At 43.7% G+C, this 21,445-nt stretch overlaps 1 non-coding gene across 1 annotated transcript; it reads right to left on the bottom strand.

Moving 5' to 3' along the window:
- Positions 1-18,959: 18,959 nt before the first annotated feature.
- On the bottom strand, positions 18,960-19,087 carry LOC111762478 (small nucleolar RNA SNORA31). The gene has a single exon (XR_002795581.1). It is a non-coding gene; the product is annotated as a small nucleolar RNA SNORA31 (small nucleolar RNA).
- Positions 19,088-21,445: the final 2,358 nt, after the last annotated feature.

Here is a 21,445-nt window from a genome sequence, read left to right as displayed (position 1 = left end):
ATGTCTCAGCAGAAGGAATATGCCACACTTTTTCATAGATGTATGGAGCTTCATTCAAACTGCCCCACTTAGACAATAACCTCTTTGAAGCAGGAGTCTGTTGGGAGGGATGTTAAAAGGGAAAACCATCAGGACCCATGCTGGAACCGAACAGGGGTCAAAACTCACCCCCTCATGGTAGTGTAGGGTTTCTTTTATAACGTTTTAAATTTTGGTGAAGTACATTTATTTTTGTTGTTGTCTGTGTTTAAATCCAAGATCATGAATATTTACCCCCATGTTTTCTTCTAAGACCTTCTTGTAACTTTAGCTCTTAAATATAGGTCTTTGGTTTTTGAGTTTTTTTTTTTTAATCTGCTCCCCAGTTGGCTCCCTTGTCTGTTTGCGTGTTTGTTTTTGCTGGTTGTCTGCTCATTTTGCTTTTTTGTTCGTTGTCTGCTTATTGGGTGTTTTCTTTAGGAGGCCCTGGAAGTCAAATTCAGGACCTCCTGAATGTGGGAGGTGGGCATATGACTGCTTCAGCTGCATCTATTTGCCCTGGCTTAATTTTTGTATATGGTGTGAGGAAGGGTTGAAAATCATTCTTTTACATGTGGTATTTAGTTTTTCCAAGCACAATTTGTTAAGGAGACTATTCTTTCCCCATCGGTACCCTTGTCAAAATCAATTCACCATATATGTGAGGGTTTATTTCTGGGCTCTCTTATTTCAGTGGTCTCTAAGTCTATCCTTGTGCCAATACATCGCTGTTTTGATGACTGTAGTTTGTGTTAAGTTTTAAATCTAGAGATATGAATCCCCTAACTTTGATCTTTTTCAAGATAGTTTTGGTTGTTTGAGGTCCCTTGAAGTTCTGAATGAATTTTAGTATGTTTTTCTATTCCTGCAAACAAACATTACTGGCATTTTGATAGGGATTGCATTTATATATATATTACCTTGGATAATATTGTCATCTATTGTCATCTTAAAAATATTTTTTTAAAATAATGGCCTTTCTGTGCTATATGAGATGATATCTCATTGTCATTTTGATTTGCATTTTCCTAATAGCTCGTCATGTTGAATATTTTTTCATGTGCTTTTTTTTGCCATTTGTGTTTCCTCTTTGGAAAAAATGTCTAAGTTTTTGCCCATTCTTTAGTTGGATTTCTTGTCCTTTTATTTATTTATTTATTTATTTAAAGATTTATTTTATTTATTTCTCTCCCATCCCCCTCCACCCCAGTAGTCTGTTCTCTGTGTCTATTTGCTGTGTCTTCTTTGTCCACTTCTGTTGTTGTTAGTGGCACGGGAATCTGTGTTTCTTTTGGTTGCGTCATCTTGTGTCAGCTCTCCATGCGGGCGGCGCCATTCTTGGGCAGGCTGCACTTTCTCTCGTGCTGGGCAGCTGTCCTTATGGGGCACACTCCTTGCGTGTGGGGCTCCCCTACATGACGGACACCCCTGCATGGCAGGGTACTCCTTGCATGCGTCAGCACTGTGCACGGGCCAGCTCCTCACGGGTCAAGGAGGCCTGGGGTTTGAACCGCAGACCTCCCATGTGGTAGATGGGCGCCCTAACCACTGGGCCAAGTCCGCCGCTGCTTGTCCTTTTATTGTTGAGTTGTATAATCTCTTTGTATAGAATGGAAATTAAACCCTTACCAGCTATGTGGTTTCCAAATGTATTCCCTCATTGAGTAGGTTGCCTTTTCACATTAAGTCCTTTGAAGTACAAAATTGTTTAAGTTTGAGGAGGTCCCATTTATCCATTTTTTCTTTTATTGTACTTGCTTTGGGTGTAACGTTTAAGAAACTACCACCTACCACCAGGTCTTAAAGATATTTCCCTACATTTTCTTGTATGAGTTTTATGGTTCTAGCTGTGATATTTAGGTCTTTGATCCATTATGAGTTAATTTTTGTATAAGGTGTGAGGTAAGTGTCCTCTTTTAGCTGTGGATGTCTGGTTCTCCCAGCACCATTCATTGAATAGACTGTTCTGACCTATCTGGGTGGCCTTGACAGCCTTATCAAAAATCACTTGACTGCAGGTGTGAGGATCTGTTTCTGAACCATCAATTCAGTTCCATTGGTGGATATGTCTATCTCTATGCCAGTAACAAGCTGTTTTGACCACAGTAGCTAGATAATAGGATTTAAAATCCAGTAGTAAGAGTCCTCCAACTTCGTTTTTCCTTTTTAAGATGTTTTTGCCTATTTGGGGCCCCTTACCCTTCCAAATAAATTTGATAATTGGTTTTTCCATTTCTTTAAAAAAGGCTGTTGGAATTTTTATCTGAATTGCATTTAATTTGTATATCAGTTTGGGTAGAATTGACATCTCAATGATTCTTGGTCTTCTAATCCATGAATGCAAATGTTTTTTCTTCTCTTCTTTGACTTCTTGTAGCAACACATTGTAGTTTTCTGAATATAGGTCTTTTACATACTTGGTTAAGCTTATTCCTAAAAATTTGATTCTTTTACTTGCTATTGTAAATGGAATTTCCCCCCCTGACTTTCTTCTCAGATTGCTCATTATTAGTGTGTAGAAACACTACTGATTTTTGGGTATTAATCATGTATCCTGCCATTCTGCTGACCTTATTAGCTCTAGTAGCTTTGTTGTAGATTTTCTAGGTATAGGATCATATCACCTAGAAATAATGAAAGTTTTACTTCTTCCTTTCCAATTTGGATGCCTTTTAAGCTAGAACTTCTAGCACTATATTGAACAATAGCTGTGACAGTGGACATTTTTGTCTTGTTCTTGATCTCAGAGGGAAAGTTTTCACGTTTTTACAATTGAGTACAATGTTAGCTGTGGGTTATTTTTTTTATTATATGCTTTTTATCTTGTTGAGAATGTTTCCTTCAATTCCTACCTTTTGAAGTGTTTTAATCAAGAAAGGATACTGAATTTTGTTAGATGCCTTTTGTTTATCAATTGAGATGATCATGTAATTTTTTTCTTTGATTTATTAATGTGATGTATTACCCTGACTGATTTTCTTGTGTTGAGCCACCCTTGCATGCCTGGGATAAAACCCACTTAATCATGATGAACAATTCCTTTAATGTGTTGTGGGATTCAATCAGTGGGTATTTTGGTGAGGATTTTTGTATCTATATTCATTAGGGAATTGGGCCTGTGATTTGCTTTTTTCGTAGTATCTTTACTGGCTTTGGTAGTGGTGTTACCGGATTTCGTTTAGGTTCTTTGATTATGCTGGAGAAATGAATTTCAAGAGCACGTCAGGTGATTTAGGTCAGTAACTTATTCAGGTAGGGAGGGAAGAGAAATGGAGAAAAGAACAGATCAGGAGTGCCAGGTAGAGAGGAAGCGAGTGAAAAGTGATAAAGCAGGCTGATTTATAGGCTACAATTCCCCGTTATAGGCTATAAATCCCCAGGTTTACTTGGCGTGGCCACATGGCAGAGGAAAAATAGCTAGAGTGGTACACAGAGAGCAGGAATGGGTCCAACGGCAAGAGAACTGAGCGCACGCCTCATGATCTGCTTTATAAATATTAATTATTCCACTCCTTTGCTAGTGGCAGGGGAGGAGTCCGCTGTTTTCTGTTTTGATTGATCACCCCACCTATTAATCCCCTAGTGAGGACCCAATGACAAAGTCCTTGGGGAATATCCAGGCATTTTCTTTGCTTCCAGAAGAAGTCTTTGTTCTGGACAGCAGGATCTTGGGGGTTACTGATGTCCACGTGGACTTTCTGCCAGGTTCCAGATCCGTCTATTGATTTCCTATCTTATTAGCCTGCTTCGGTAGGGTGATGTTGGCTTCCTAGAATGAATTTAGTAGCATTCCTTCCTGTCCCTGTCCCCTTGGTGGGCAGACACTCACACAGGAGAACACAGAGGATTAGAAACAGGTCATTAGACACAGCAGAGGTTTGGGAAGAGAGATGAGCTTGATAGTCTAAGCTGACCTTGTGAAGAGAACAGAGCAGCTGTGTCTAGAAAGAATCAAGGGCCTTGTGACTGTAAGTTACTACCCCAAATAAATACTCTTTATAAAAGCCCTAAAGAGTGCAACTCAAGGTACTATAAAAAGTTTTTTTCCTCATCCAAAGTCTGTGTCCACCTGTTGATGCAAGATGTTGGGCGTCTGATGCAAGATGATCCCGGCTTCTTCCTGTCTCAGCTGCAGCTGGCATAAGAGTAGTCTCTGTCCCCAGGGCTTGTTTCTTTCTGGACACAGCTACTCTGTTCTCTTCACAAGGTCAGCTTAGACTATCAGGCTCATCTCTCTTCCCAAACCTCTGCTGTGTCTAATGAGCGGTCTCTAATCCTCTGTGTTCTTCTCTGTGTGAGTGTCCACCCACCAAGGGAGGAGGGACTCAATGCCCTACTGATGTGGCTAAATCGAAGTCCTAATCTTAATTTAATCAAGTAAACATAACCTTTGAATTTAATATGATCAAAGGGTATCATGTTCAAAGGAACTGACCAGTTTACAAATATAATCAATATCTCTTTTTGGAATTCATAAATAATATCAAACTGCCACAGGGTACAATGTTCTGTATATGTCTATTATGTCTAGTTCATTTATCATATTATTCAAGCTTTCTGTTTCTTTATTGATTCTCTGCCCACATGTTCTATCCAATGATGAGAGTGGTGTATTCAAGTCTCCAAGTATTATTGTAGAGATGTCTATTTCTCCCTTCAGTTTTGCCAGTTTTTACCCCATGTAGTTTAAGGCATCCTGGACAGGTGCATATACATTTATGTCTGTTATTTCTTCCTGGTTAATTTCCCTTTTATTAATATATAATATCCTTCCTTGCATCTAATAACAACTTTGCTTTTAAAGTCTATTTCATCTTATATAAGTATAGCTACTCCAGCTTTTTTTTGTTGTTGTTACCGCATGTCGGGAATATCTTTTTTCCATCCACCCCCTTTCAATCTATTTGTATCCTTGGGTCTGACTTGAGTCTTTTGTAGATTGCATATAAATGGCCCATATTTTCTTATTCATCCACCAGTCTTTGTATTTTGATTGGGGAGTTTAATCCATTAATATTCAATGTTGTTACTGTAAAGGCAGTTCTTCACCCATTTTGACCTTTGGGTTTTTCCTGTCATATCTTATTTTCACCACTCTTTTTACACTTTTACTGATAAAATCTTTGTTTTTAGACTTTCCTCCAAGCCTCTCTCTCTTGTCTTTTCTTATCAGGCTACAGTACTCTCTTCAGTGTTTCCTGCAAAGCTGGTCTCTTGGTTACAAACTCTTTCATTTTCTGTTTATCTGTGAATATTTTAAACTCATTCTCATTTTTAAAAGACAGGTTTGCTGGATATAAGATTCTTCACTGGCAATTTTCCTCTTTCAGTATATTAAATATATCATACTGCTGCCTTGTTTTCTCTATGGTTTCTGATGAAAAATTAGCACTTAATCTTATTGAACATTTGTTGCTGCCTCCCTTCACCCCTCCTCCTAGCCTTTGTTATCTCCCTTTTCCAGCCGTTGCTATCCTTCACCGCCTACCTCATAGCTGCCTGCACAGCTCCGCCTATCCACTACCGCCCCGTAGTCCATCTGCCCCCGTTCCTACCCCTCCCTTGACCCGACCTTATATAATCAAGTGTATTTCTGCAATAAAGTGGACTAGCTCACTCTCACAGGCTGTCTCCGTGGTTTTTACCGCGCGTCCCCCACACCTGGAGAACCTAGGCCTACGCGCTGGCCTAGGGGCTCACCGCCGAGCCGTGGAAGCCCGCCCGGTCCTCGTGGGTTGCTAACTCAAAGTAGCAAGCTTAAAATAGCAAGCCCACAGTTGGGGGCTCGCCCAGGATCCTTTCCTTCCACCGCCCTCCGGCCCCTCTCTGCTGCTGCTGCTGCTGTCTACAGGCGACCATTTCAGCTCTCCAGGTAGGGACCCCATCGCCGTCTTTTCTTCTCCCACTATGGGCGCCTCTCTCTCCTCACACCATACCCCTCAGGTTCGGCTTTTAGCCGCCCTGCTTGATACCAATGGAGTCCGCGTTTCCCTGAAACAGCTCCAAAAATACTGGGACCTGCTACTCCCTTTTAATCCGTGGCTCGCCACCTGCCAGCTCTGGAGCCCAGACACATACTCTCGACTCATAGATCGAGTCACCTCCGCCATAGAGCATGAAAAGCGGTCTTTTCCGCCCGGCCTGCTGCCTGCTCTAGTAGCCATACGCGCCTGTCTCCTTGGTGCGCCGTCAGAAGCCATCCGAGACAAATCGGTTAAGCAACCCAATGACTATGAGCCCGATGGTCCTGGTGACACAAATTCTCTGTCTGACCAGCTCGCCGCCGCTCTCGAGCGTGAACCTCCCCGCCCGCGCTCCCCACGACCCGCAGAAGCCGCTTCAGTAGCTCCTCAAAATAGCGGACTTTCTCCCTCTTCTTCCACCTCTGCCCAAAATGGCGCACTTCCGGCTTCTTCTTCACCTATATCCGAGCCCGCCGGCGGGAACAAAGGCGCTTCCTCTCACCTTTACCCGCCCCTCCCTGTCCCATCATCTTCCGGCCCTGCCCCGGAAATAATGCAGCCGCCATCTTGGCCGGCGCCCGGAAATGACGCGACTTCGCCGCCATCTTGGCCGGCACCCGGAAATGACGTGATTTCGCCGTCATCTTGGCCGGCGCCCGGAAATGACGTAAATACACCGCCATCTTGGCAGGCGCCCGGAAGTGATGTAGCCACTCCGCCATCTTGTCCAGAACCCAAAAATATCCCGCCGCCAGTTTGTTGCCGCCTTGACGCTGCTAAGCCATCATTCTCTCATCTGTTTCCCGCTACCGTTCGTCCCTCGCCACCACCGTATGGCAGCAGCCCCCCACCTGCTTCTAGCGAAGCACATTCTCCCGCCCCCCAGCTATACCCGCTCAACCCGCTGCCCATGCAGCAACGCCCTCAGACTTGGCTTCCCTTCACAGCAGAAGAAGTTAAAACTCTTCGCAAAGCCATTAAAGAAGACGGCATTGATAGCCCATATGCTCAACAACTAATAGAAGAGTTAGGGGTTCAGCTTGTTCTTCCTTATGATTGGATCTCTCTAGCCCATTCCATCCTTCAGCCAGGCCAGTTCCTTGAATGGCGCGCTCACTATCAAGTGGCTGTTGATCAACAAGTAGTGGAAAATGTTCGAGCAGGTGTCCAAGATCCAGCTGATGCCTACACAGGGGTTAACAACTATGCTGACCCTTGTTCCTATGTAGACATAGACCCAGGGTTTTGGCACCGAGTGAAAGTTCTCGTTCAGCGGTCATTTTCTTTGATTTCCACCAAACAAGCCACCAAGTAATGCTGAAGCAAATGCTTCAGGACTCGCAAGAAACCTTTCCGGCATTTGTTGCCCGCGTTATCGAAGCATGCCAACGTAAAATTACTAACGAAGACGCTCAGTTTGCGTTAGCAAAAGAACTTATTCTTGATGGGTGCCTCGCACCCTTCCGAGCTGTCATCCTTCCTATCCGCGATAAGCCGATGCACGAATGGGTCCTAGCTTGTCGAGACATTGACCCACAGACTAAAGCACTTACTGCTGCCTTCGCTTCCGCCATGGCTGTCTCATCTGCCTCCACTTCTGCCTGCTTTCGATGCGGTCAGCCCGGTCATTTTGTTCGCGAGTGCCCTCAACCGGCAGCTCCCCACCCTGCCGTAGCACTGCACAGACCAAGAGGTCCCCCCACGCCATGCCCGTGCTGTGGTAAAGGGTATCACTGGGCCCGCGACTGCCGCTCAGCGCAACGTTTTTCTCAGCCTTTAAACTTCCAGCGGGGCAGGCCTCAGCCCCTCCCCCAAGAGGCCCTCCACAAAGCTCCAAAATCCTAATGTGGACCATGCCTATCAAACGTCACCAAAAACCTTCACTAGAACTTAAAATAGAGGGACAATGGCTTGACGGACTCTTAGACTCGGGTGCCAAAATCTCTTGTATTCCCTTCGAAATCGCCGCTTTTAATCACTGGCCCCTCGAAACTGGCCCTCAAGTCATCGGCGCCACAGGAGCTGCTACTTCTTGGAAAACATCTCAGCCTCTGCATTGGAGCGACCGAGAGGGTAACGAAGGTCAAATTCGTCCACTCGTCCTCTCTTCAGTCCAAACCATCCTGTGGGGAAGAGATGTACTCAGCCAGCTAAAAGCTCGAATCACCACAGAAGCCTTCTTAGCTGCGCCGCCCCCCCCTTATAGGGGCCACTGCTCCTGTTTCAAAACCTGACCCTATCCCTCTGGAATGGGACACAGAGGAGCCCATCTGGGTCGAGCAGTGGCCCTTGCCAACTCACAAACTACAAGCTCTCTCTGCCCTCATTGAAGAGCAACTACAGGCAGGGCACATTGAGCCGTCTACCAGTCCCTATAACTCGCCAGTTTTTGTCATCAACAAAAAGAACACAAGCAAGTTTTGCCTCCTCCATGACCTTCGAGAAATTAACAAGCATATTAAGCCAATGGGGTCACCCCAGCCTGGTTGCCCGCATCCCACTGCAGTCCCCAAGCATTTTTATGCTGCCACTATTGACATCAAAGATTGCTTTTTCTCCATCCCCCTTCACCCGCGAGACTGTCCACGATTTGCATTTACAGTCCCGCGTACCAACAATCAAGGAGCAGCACTCCGAATCCAATGGCGAGTACTACCACAAGGCATGCAGAACAGTCCAACTATATGTCAGCTCTATGTCAATCATGCCATTGAGCCGTTACGCTCTAAGTTCCATCCAGAGCACACATACATCATCCACTATATGGATGACCTTCTTTTAGCAGCAAGTTCTAACACACTTCTCAATGATTTACTTTCTGCAGTTATGACGAACCTCTCAAGTCTTGGATTAATAGTGCAACCTGACAAGGTCAACCCCCAGCCACCTTTCCAGTTCTTAGGCTTTCATTTTCATCAATATATTCGGCCCACCAGCCCGCAAATCCATGTTTCTGATCACATGATGCTGACTGAGCTCCAACGGCTTTGCGGACAAATCAATTGGCTTCGATCAGCACTCCCTATCACAACAGCGCAAATGCAACCCCTTTTTGAGCTCCTGCAGACTAAGTGCAGTCCATCCGCTGCAGTCGTTCGCCCCATCACCATCACCCCAGCTGCCAAAGAAGCCATCCAACAAGTAAATGCTGCACTCCAGCAATGCCGCCTAGAGCGATTCTCTCCCGATCTCCCAATCCTTGCCTTAGTTTTGCCAACACCAGTCACCCCAACGGGTCTCCTATGGCAAGATGGTCCTCTTCTCTTTCTACACATGTCAAAAAGTAAACTCCCAAAAATCTGCCCATTTACAAGGGCTTGGATCACATTAGCCACTGACTTAGTACTTTTCTCCATACAAACGTACGGCGTCCCGCCACACACCATTGTTTGGCCCTTTGATGCAAAAGAAGTTACTTCCCTTATCATGAATAATGCTCAAATGCAGAGCCTGATAGAGTTCTTTCGTGGCTCCTTCGACAACCACTATCCTCATCATCCACTGCTGCAAGGTGTATCTCAATTAGCATTTTTCAACCCGTTCCGTCCGCTGCCCGCAAGAAAGCCAATCCCCTTTGCCATCTGCTTTCACTGATGCCTCAAAAAGAGGCTTCGCTGCTGTCATATATGTGCCAGGAAAGCTTGAGCCACGACAGTTGATGTTTGCCAATCACCTTTCTGTTCAAGTGGGTGAACTCTTAGCTGTCGCTGCAGTCCTCAATCTTTACCCAGACCAGCCTCTCAACATCTTTACAGACAGCTTGTACACCTTACAGGTATGTCGCAGCCTCCCACTTGCTACCTTTCTACCCAGCGACTCATCTATAGACCAAGCACTTGCCTTTGTACAGCGACTGCTTGAAGAAAGGCAATAACCCTGGTTCATCGCTCATATCAGAAGTCACTCTGGCCTGCCAGGACCACTGACTCAAGGAAATGCCCTTGCTGACGCCTTAGCGTCCGGCCGCCATGTATACCCAGCTGCCATTCGAGAAGATTCCATTGACAAAACAAGACTAGGAGACTTCGTCAACCAAGCCAAACTTTTACACTCTCAATTCCACTTCTCTGCGCGATCTATCCAGAGGCTCTTTCCAGACCTCCCCATCGAAACATGCAAACATCTTGTGCGTTCCTGCCGAACATGCGCACCTTTGCTACCCCTTGGACCCTTGCAGCCCCGCGGAGCTAATCCCCGCGGCCTGCGGCCTAACTCCCGCTGGCAGCTAGACGTCACCCATGTTAGTGCTTTTGGGCGCCTTAAATATCTTCATGTTGCAGTTGATACCTTCTCGCACCTATGCTATGCTGTGCCCTTCACAGGAGAGAGTGCCAAACATTGCATCAAAGCGCTTCGGCAAGCCATTCTATTCATGGGAATTCCCTGGGATCTCAAAACCGACAATGGACCAGCCTATTGCAGTGCCACCTTTGCCAGCTTTGTGCAGATGTACCACATCACACATCATTTCGGCATCCCCTACAACCCGCAAGGGCAGGGAATTATTGAGCGTACTCACCAGCAGCTCAAGCTACTCATTCAAAAGGAAAAAGCTTCCTCTCCCCACAAGGCCCCTGCCGACGTCATTACTGCCTGCCTTATCCATCACAATCTCCTGACCTTCGATGACAAAGGACTCTCCCCAACCCATAAACATTGGGGACCCATGTGGCAACCTTCGCAAGTTCCCCTTGTTCATTGGAAAGACCCCGCCACAAACCTTTGGCAAGATCCAGCTCCCTTGCTAGCACAGGGGAGAGGTTTTGCTTGTGTCTTCCCAGACTCCGAGCCACAACCACTCTGGGTTCCTGGGCGCTACATCAGGCCTGCCACCGACCCCAAAGTTCCACCGAATGATGAACACACTATGCCCTCCGTAAGAGACAACATTGACTGCGGAGGCCCAGATGTCGCCCCATTCGCTCAAATCCAGCACCAACCAGCCCCTCCCTGAAATGTTTATATTAGATAAGTGCTCTCTCCGAGTTTCCTTCTGCTGATTGTCCCTCCCCTATGAGGGCTCTCTTCTCCTTTCTTTGTCTTTACAGATTCCCCAAAAGGACTCACCTCTGCACAGTCTACAAGAAGAGCCTTATTGCCGCCTCTACAACCTGCTGCTGACAAGTGCCTAACCTCCACCGAAACGTGCCTTACAACTTATCAGAGAAGAACTCTCAGTGCAGATGCTCTTCCCACTCCCCTCGCACCCTCACCCACTTTTATACTTCTTTTTTATAGTCTTCATTTTTTTAACAATCTTTTCAGCTGTCTGTCTCACGGCTACAGCCCCAGCAGATTGGAACCTCTGCCAACGCTTTCTCCTTGCTGTCGCCTTTCTACTTCTAATTGGCGTTTTCACCTCCCTCGTCGCCCTCCTCCCATGACCACCATGCGCCCCCAAGCAAATTCACTCGAGCCTACCTCTCCAACACCACCGTCCGCGAGAACCACACCAGCTCCTTCTCGCCGCGAATGACGTCGACAACGCTTCTTTGCCCGCCGCCTAAGCCGTCTTTCCCTTGAAGATGATGACCCCATCGAGCGCCAAGTTCTCCAGCTCCTCCGACAAGCCCGCTCTGTTCACACCCCCCGCCTCCTGTTCCCCTACCCTTCCCTACCTCATCCATCTCCTCATTCTCATGTTGTCTCTAGCCTCCTCTGCCCAAAGCTCCTCATCCCATCAGCCATTCAACTGGACCTTGCAGACATTCCCAGAAAAGCGCATTCTCGCTTATAATGTTACTAGTGTCGCTCCCTCCTTTCTCACACACGTCTGCCCTCTTGCTGGAATTTCTTTCCATCCCGAATGCCAAGTAAGCAACATCAGAAAAGCGAAAGTAGGCCACCACTCCTCCTCATCCTGTCGAGGCGGGAATACAGCATGCCTGCTTTCTCGAAACAACCGTCTCCTTGGCCCTCAATTCAACCCTGTGTCTGGTTTTTACATCTGTCCTGCTAGTGCTCGAGGTTGTCATGACCCATCACACTTCTACTGCCCCTCTTGGGGATGTGTGACCATGGCCCATGGATGGTCCGGCGCCCCCAACAGAGACCCGTATCTCTCTTTCCAAGTAGCCAACAATTCCCGTTGGGACTTCATTTGGCTGACAGTAAAAAACCCAAACGACGATACATGGCTGGCCGCTCGCCTCTATGGACTCCGGTTGTATATGAGCAACTATGATCGTGGCGCTTTGTTTGAAATCCAAAAGCGTGTTGTCTCCACCCCACCCTCTGCTATTGGTCCCAATCACCTCCTTAACCCTCCTCCCTCACCCACTGTTCACCTTCTTCCGTCCTCATCTACCCCCCTCAAAATCTCTTCCACCTCGGCCGCCGTCGTCCCTTCTACAAGCCCCACTTCCCCCCCCCCCCCCGCTTCAGGTATACAACCACATCCTCTCATCCCCTCTAGTCCCTACTTCAAACTCCTAAATGCCTCCTATTCCTCTCTCAACGCCTCCCACCCCAACCTCACTCGCTCTTGCTGGTTGTGTCTTTCACCCAGCCTCCCCCTCTATGATCCACTTGCTATCCCTTCACCACTCTTTACTTCCTCCACCGACGATTCCCCCTCTTCCTGCAATTGGAATCAATCTACTCATGTCCCACTCACTTTTATGCACATCTCTTCCAAAGGTTTATGCATTCACCCCCGTTCTTCCCACACTCCTAGCCTTACTGCCTGTACCAACTATACCTCCCCAAACATCTCTGCCAAATACTTAGTTCCCCTAAACACCACCCAATGGCTCTGCTCTTCCACCGGACTTACCCCATGCTTATCTGTTGCCACACTTAACAAGACCAAAGAAACGTGTGTTCTCATCCTCCTCATGCCTCGAGTCATCTATCACACTCCTCTACATTTCTTTGAAGCCTTTGACCACACTCAAGAAGCTATTTACCTCCACAAACGCGAACCTATTACTGCTGTACTCACTGTCACTTCCCTCCTAGCTACAGCTGGAGCTGCCACTGGTGTTGCAGCCCTAGCCACACAAGCCTCCGCCCTCCAAAACCTCAGACAAGCAGTAGACTCTGATATCATCTACCTCCGAGATGCAGTCAAATATCTTAAAGACTCCCTCAATTCCCTTTCAGAAGTTGTCCTGCAAAACCGCCGAGGCCTTGACCTCCTCCTCCTCAAAGAAGGTGGCCTATGTGCAGCTCTGGGAGAAGAATGCTGTGTCTATGCCAACTATACCGGTTTAGTAGACTCCAGCTTAAAAGAACTTGAAAAAGGTCTCAACCAACGCCGACTTGAACGAGCCCAAACTGCTGGTTCCTGGGGCTTCCTGCAGCCCCTCCTCCCCTATCTCCTCCCGCTAATAACCCCAGTTCTGCTCATCATCCTAGGTCTCACCATTGGTCCTTGGGCCATTCGACGAATCATCCGCCTTGCCAAAGATCACGCTGACAGTGTATTTTCCTCGTTTGTTCAAATCCATTACCACTGTCTTGCTACCTCTGATCTCGCTCCTCAATCTCGCCCTTGTCCTCGCCCCCCTTCCCACCGTACTTCCCGCCTGTGAAGCTGCTTGCTGTGAAACTCCCTGACCTTAGCCGCCGGCATGGGTTTGTTTCCCTCGGCGTAAAGGGCTTGGGTGCACCCTCTGCCCCCCTTTATTGCTATACGTCTGAGAGTCCTTCGCGGTTAAGCCAGCCACAGCGCTATCCACCCCAAAAAAGCGTGCACAACATCATGTTAGATATTTCGTCTAGCACCGGCACGCACCGACCCTAAGGGCTATGCATACATTCTGGCCAAATGATATGTCATTTGCCCATCGCCAGTCAATTCTACCCCCTTTTTCTCTCACCCTCCACAGCCCATCCCCCTACTCTCTCACGCCTTTTTTTTATAAAACAAAAGGAGCAATTGTTGCTGCCTCCCTTCACCCCTCCTCCTAGCCTTTGTTATCTCCCTTTTCCAGCCGTTGCTATCCTTCACCGCCTACCTCATAGCTTCCTGCACAGCTCCGCCTATCCACTACTGCCCCGTAGTCCATCCGCCCCCGTTCCTACCCCTCCCTTGACCCGACCTTATATAATCAAGTGTATTTCCGCAATAAAGTGGACTAGCTCACTCTCACAGGCTGTCTCCGTGGTTTTTACCGCGCGTCCCCCACACCTGGAGAACCTAGGCCTACGCGCTGGCCTAGGGGCTCACCGCCGAGCCGTGGAAGCCCGCCCGGTCCTCGTGGGTTGCTAACTCAAAGTAGCAAGCTTAAAATAGCAAGCCCACAAACATTCCTTGTATATGATGAATCACTTTTCTCTTGCTGCTTTCAGAATTCTCTCTTCGGATTTATTTGAATGGGAGTATGTTGTGCTACTTATACATTGATATCTATATCCTTCAATAGAACTGGGAAATTTTTGACCATTAGTTCCTTAAATATTCCTTCTGCCCATTTTCTCTTCTCTTCTCCTTCTGGGACACCCATGACACATATGTTTGCATGTCTCTTGCTGTCATTTAGTTTCCTACAACCCTGTTCAATTTTTTCCATTCTTCATTTTATCTGTTTTTTTGTGTATTCACTTTGGAGGCCCTGTTTACAAGCACAATGATCCTTTCTTCTGTCTCTTCAAATCTGCTGTTGTATGCTTTCAGTGTATTTTTTTTTAACAAATCAGTTTTATTGATACATATTACTAAAGCATACTATTCATCCAAAGTGTACAATCTATGGTATTTGGGCTAATCACATAGTTGTGCATTCATTACCTCAGTCATCATTAGAGCATTTTCATTATTTCAATAGTGATAATAATAATAAACAACAAAGAAGAAAATTCTTCACACCTCTATCACTCTATGCTTCCCCTGTAGTACATAGTTATTTCTGGCTATTTTTGTACAATTATTTATCTATTAAGCAGTTTTATTGAGATATGTTCATATACCATATGATATATCCAAAGTATATAATAAATGGCTTTTAGTATAATCACAATGTTGTACATTACTATAAAAATTTTTAGAATAATTTTATTATACCAAAAAGAAAAACTTTGCACTCTTTAGTAGTGCTTTCCCAGTCCTACATAACCACTAATCTAACTTTATCTTTATAAATTGATTTATATTTACATTTTATATAAATGGAATAATAAAATATGTAGTACTTTGTGTCTGGTTTCTTTCACTTAGTATAATTTTTTTTTGGTCTGATATTAACATCTTGTAGTGTTAACATTTGTTCAATTTCAAAGAAAAATGGTCTTATATATGTGGTTTTACCCGTATTCACATTTCACATGTTGTTTTACTATGCTCTACAGTTCTATGCTACATTTTTTTATCTTTCCTTTTAGTACTATACACTAATCTATTTGTATCCTTAGACTTTCCCCTTAAACCCCTTTCATAGTCATATAATAGTACTGCTAGTTACAGACATTATGTTGGACTTCCACCTTTTCTATTAATTTCCATACATTAACACACATCATTTTATCAATTCTGCACAAGTTAACCCTCAGTTTTCCATTCTCTAATTTCATCCTATTTCCTAGTGACCCATATTCAAATTATTAACTCCATGAGATTACAAAATATATTTAGTTCATAGTATTAATAGCTCAATCATACAGTACTTGTCCTTTTGTGTCTGGCTTGCTTCACTCAACATAATGTCCTCCAGGCTCATCTGTGTTATCATATGCTTCATAACTTCAGGTCTTCTTACTGCTGTATAATATTCCACTTTGTGTATACACCACAATTTGCTTATCCATTTGTCAGTTGATGGATACCTGAGTTGTTTCCAGCTTTTCACATTCATGAATAGAAGTATGTAACTTAATCTCCAAGTTGATTATCCATATATCTTTCTATTATTGATTTCTAGTTTAATTTTGTCATTTTCCAAGAAAATACTCTGCATGATGTCTTTTTAAAAAATTATTGGATATATAAAAAAATTTTTTTTTGAATCCTACAATATGTTACATAATATATTTGGTTCATAGTAATGCAATCATACAGTATTTGTCTTTTTATGTCTGACTTGCTCCTCTCGACATATTGCCCTCCAGGTTCATCCATGTTGTCATATGCTTTATGACTTCATTTCTTCTTACAGCTACATAATATTCCGTTGTTTGTTTTTCCATTAATCAGTTGATGGACACCTGAGTTGTTTCCAACTTTTGACAGTCATGACTAATGCACTATGCGCATTGGTGTGCAAATGTCTGTGTCCCTACTCTCAGTTCTTCTGGGTATATACCCAGTAGTGGTACTGTAGTTGTATTACATGGCAATTCTACATTCAGCTTCTTTAGGAACTGCCAAACAGTCCTCCACAGTGGCTGTTCCATTCTGCATTCCCACCAATAGCGAGTAAGTGTTCCTTTCTCTCTGCATCCTCTCCATTACTTGTAGTTCTCTGTCTTTTTAATAGTGGCCATTCTGATAGGTGTGAAATGATATCCTGTAGTTTTGATTTGAATTTCTCTAATCATTAGTGATGTTGAGCATTTTTTCATGTTGTTTTTTTGCCATTTGTATTTCTTCTTTGGATGAATGTCTATTCAAGTCTTTTGCCCATTTTTAAATTGTGTCATTTGTCTTTTTATTGTTGAATTGTAACATCTCTTTATGTATCCTGGATATTAAACACTTATCGGACATGTCATTTCCAAATATTTTTTCCCATTGAGTTGGCTGCCTTTTCGCCCTTTTGACAAAAGTCCTGAGAGGAGCAAAAGTTTTTAATTTTGAGGAGGTCCCATTTATCTATTTTTTCTATTGTTGGCATGCTTTGGGTGTAAAGTCCAAGAAAAAAACCACCTACTACAAGGTCTTGAAGATGTTTCCCTATATTTTCTTTTAGTAGTTTTATGGTCTTGGTTTTATATTTAGGTCTTTGATCCATTTTGAGTTGACTCTTGTACAGGGAGTGAGATAGGTGTCCTCTTTGATTCTTTTGGTTATAGATATCCAGTTGTCCCAGGACCACTTGTTGAAGAGACAGTTTTGTCCCATCAACATGGACTTAATAGATTTCTCAAAAACCAGTTGGCTGTATAGGTGAGGGTTTATTTCTGGATTCTCTGTTCTATTTCACTGATTGATGTGTCTTCGTTTATGCTAGTATCATGCTGTTTTGACCACTGTAGCTTTGTAAGAAGTTTCAAGGTCAGACAGTGAAATTCCTCACACACTGCTTTTCTCTTTTAGAATGCTTTTGGCTATTTGGGTGCACTTTCCCTTCCAAATGAATTTGGTAATTGCCTTTTCTAATTCTGTAAAATAGGCTATTGGAATTATGATTGGTATTGCATTGGATCTATAAATCATTTTGGGTAAGATTGACATCTTCACAATATTTATTCTTCCAGTCTATGAACACAAGTGTCTTTCCATTTGTTTGGGTCTTTTTTAAAAAATTTTTTAGCATTGTTTTGTAGTTTTTTGCATACTTCTTTGTACTTCTTTGCATACTTGAGTTGACTCTTGTACAGGGAGTGAGATAGGGGTACTTCTTTGCATACTTCTTTGCATACTTCTTGTACTTCTTTGGTTAAGTTAATTCCTAGATATTTGTTGCTATTGTAAATGGAATTTCCCCCTGATTTTCTCCTCAGATTGCTCAGTACTAGTGTACAAAAAAATTACTGATTTTTGCATGTTGCTCTTGTATCCTACTACTTTCCCAATCTCATTTATTAGCTCAAATAGCTTTGTCTTAGATACCTCAGAATTTTCTAAGTACAGGATCATGTCATCTGCAAACAGTGAGAGTTTTATACCCTCTTTTCCTATTTGGATGCTTTTAATTTTTTTTTTTTCTTATCTAAGTGCTCTAGCTAGAACTTGTAGTATAATATCGAATAACAGTGGTGACACTGGGCATCCTTGTCTTGTTCCTGACCTTAGAGGGAATGCTGTCAACCTTTCTCCAATGGGTACGATGTTGGATGTAGGTTTTTCATATATACCTTTTATCATATTGAGGAATTTTCCTTCTATTCCTATCTTTTTAAGTGTTTTTATCAGAAAATGATGTTGGGTTTTGTTGAATGCCTTTTCTGCGTCAATTGAGATGATCACATATTTTTAAAAAAATTTTTTAAAGATTTATTTTATTTATTTCTCTCCCCTTTCCCACTCCCACTGTCTGCTCTCTGTGTACACTCGCTGTATCTTCTATGTCTGCTTGCACCCTTGGTGGCACCAGGAAACTGTGTCTATTTTTTTGTTGTTGTTGTTGCATCATCTTGGTGCATCAGCTCTCTGTGTGTGTGGCACCACTCCTGTGAGGGCTGTGCTTTTTTCGCATAGGGTGGCTTTCCTTGTGGGGCACACTGCTTGTGCATGGGGTACCCCTATGTGGGGGCACCCCTGTGTGGCATGGCACTCCTTGCATGTGGCAGCACTGCATGTGGGCCAGTTTACCACACGGGTCAGGAGGCCCTCCCTGGGTATTGAACCCTGGACCTCCCATATCGTAGGCAGATGCTCTATCAGTTGAGCCACATCTGCTTCCTGATCATGTGTTTTTTTCCCCTTCAATTTGTTAATGTGGTGTATTACGTTGATTGGTTTTCTTATATTCAACCGGTCTTGCATACCAGGAATAAATCCCACTTGGTCATGGTATGTAAGTCTTTCGGTATGCTGCTGGATTCTCTTTGCAAGTATTTTCTTGAGAATTTTTGCACTTGTGTTCATTAGAGAGACTGGTCTGTAATTTTCATTTCTTGTAGTGTCTTTATCTGGCTTTGCTATTTGGGTGATGTTGGTTTCATAAAACGTGTTGGGTTATTTTCCCTCCTCTCCAGTTTTTTGGAAGAGTTTGCAAGATTGGTGTTAATTCTTTTCAAAATGCTTGGTAGAATTCACATGTGACGCCATCTGGTCCTAGACTTTTCTTCAGGGGAGATTTTTTTTTCCTATTTGCTGTTTTTAACTTCATTTCTGAGTTACAAAGATTATTTCCCCTTCCCTATGTTTTTAGAATTTCCTGGATTCCCTCATTCAATCTTGGGTGCCACAACCAGACACATAGAAAGCGTGAAAACCTTTTTCTTGCATCTGTAGTGGAAGCCTTAGCAGCAGACAGCAACTGCTCCAGGTCTGTCAGAGGCAGCGGGAGATTTTTGATGACTGAGTCAACCTCTTTATATGTGATTACTTTGTTAAGCTTTTATATTTCTGTAGTGTCAGTGTAAGTTGTGCATATGTAGGAATTTGTCCATTTCATCTAAGTTGTCTAATTTGTTTGCATGCAGTTTCTCACAATATTCTCTTGTGACCTTTCATATCTCTGTGGGGTCAGTGGTAACTTCCCCCCTTTCACTTCTGATTGTATTTATTTGCTTCCTCTCTCTTTTTTCTTTCTTAGTCTAGCTAGGAGTTTGTCAATTTTATGGATCTTTTCAAAGAACCAACTTTTGTTTTTGTTTTTTCCATTATTTGTTTTGCTCTTTATTTTATTTCTGCTCTAATCTTTATTATCTTGTACTTTCTGCTTGCTTTGGGAGTGGTTTGCTGTTCTTTTTCTAGTTTCTCCAGTAATTCAGGTAGATATTTGATATTAGCTTTCTCTTCTTTTTTAATATAGGCATTTAGGGCTATAAAATTACTTCTCAGGACTGCCTTCATTGTGCCTTGTAAGTTTTGGTAAGTTGTGTTCTCATTTTCATTCTTTTCAATTTATCTACTTATTTCACTTGCAATTTCTTCTTTGACCCACTGACTTCTTAGGAGTGTATTGTTCAGCCTCCAGACATTTGCGGATTTACCTCTTTCCTGTCTATTTTTGTTTTCCAGTTTCATTCCATTATGATCTGAGAAGGTGCTTTGTATAGTTTCAGTCTTTTTATATTTATTGAGACATGCATCGTGAACTAACCTGTGGTCTATCCTGGAGAAAGATCCATGAGCACTTGAGAAGAATGTGTAAAACACTGAATTTGGGTGCATCCTTCTGTATATATCTGTTAGGTCTAACTTATATTATTCAAGTTCTCTGTTTCCTTACTGATCTTCTCTCTAGTTGTTCCATCTAACGATTATAAATTAATGATATGGTGTGTTGAAGTCTGCAATTATTTTTGTAGATATGTCTATTTCTCTCTTCAGTTTTTTAATTAGATTTTTTTTCTGTTGTTCTTAATAAAACCATTTATTTGAATTTTTTTTAAATTTTTTTATTTTTTATTGACTTAGTAATAATATTACATTAAAAATATATATGTGAGGTCCCATTCAACCCCACCCCCCCACCCCCCCTCTCCCCCCCCCCCAACAACACTCGTTCCCATCATCATGACACATCCATTGGATTTGGTAAGTACATCTTTGGGCACCTCTGCACCTCATATACATTGGTTCACATCATGGCCCATACTCTCCTCTATTCCATCAAGTGGGCCCTGTGAGGATTTACAATGTCCGGTGATTACCTCTGAAGCACCATCCAGGGCAGCTCCATGTCCCGAAGACGCCTCCACCTCTCATCTCTTCCTGCCTTTCCCCATACCCTTTGTCCATTATGTCCACTTTTCCCAATCCAATGCCACCTCTTCTATGTGGACATTGGATTGGTTGTGTCCATTGCACCTCTATGTCAAGAGGAGGCTCAGATTCCACCTGGATGCTGGATGCAATCCTCCCATTTTCAGTTGTAATCACTCTAGGCTCCATGGTGTGGTGGTTGTCCTTCTTCAACTCCATCTTAGCTGAGTGTGGTAAGTCCAATAAATCAGATTGTAGGTGCTGGAGTCTGTTGAGGCTCAGGATCTGGCTATCACATTGTCAGTCCAGAGATTCAAATCCCCTAAATATATCTTAAACCCCAACATTAACTGCACCTCCAGCACATTAGCATGAAAGTCTTATGAAGGGAGATCCCATCTGAGTCCAGATTCATCACACATAAACACCATTTCCAAAGAGGGGCCATCTGCCCTGGTAGTTAACCCCATCGGCCATGACCATAACTCCCATGGGTCTCTTTAGCCCTCAAAGGAACCAATATCTGGGGGTTGTATCTGCTTTATCTGTCTCTCTGACTCTGCTCAGTTGTGCATGAGGGCAAACCTTCTGCCAGCCTCCAGACTCTTTTTTAGAAACTCGTAGCCGTATAAACTCATTTCTCCTTTCCATTTCCCCCTTACTTTAGGTCAAACAGCATTTTAAAGTCATGGTATTTTATGTAGACATGGATATTCTGCTGATCCGCATTGAACCTTCCGTATAAGGTCATTTTCCAGTTGCATCATCAGTTGGTAGTTGATAGTGGTCCCTCGTTGCCAGGGAGGCTCATCCCCGGGTGTCATGTCCCACGCTGGGGGGAAGGCATTGCATTTACATGCTGAGTTTGGCTTCGAGACTGGCCACATTTGAGTAACATGAAGGCTGACAGAAGGAAATTCCCAGGCACAAAGTTGCTCTAGGCCTTGTTCTTATTTTGGGTTTATCAGCTCACAAGCATAGTCATTAG

The sequence above is a fragment of the Dasypus novemcinctus genome, chromosome 30 (assembly GCF_030445035.2).
Source record: "Dasypus novemcinctus isolate mDasNov1 chromosome 30, mDasNov1.1.hap2, whole genome shotgun sequence".
In the NCBI taxonomy this organism is placed as follows: domain Eukaryota; kingdom Metazoa; phylum Chordata; class Mammalia; order Cingulata; family Dasypodidae; genus Dasypus; species Dasypus novemcinctus.
The sequence above is the reverse complement of the archived record's forward strand: the minus strand, read 5'-3'. Positions and strand labels throughout refer to the sequence as shown.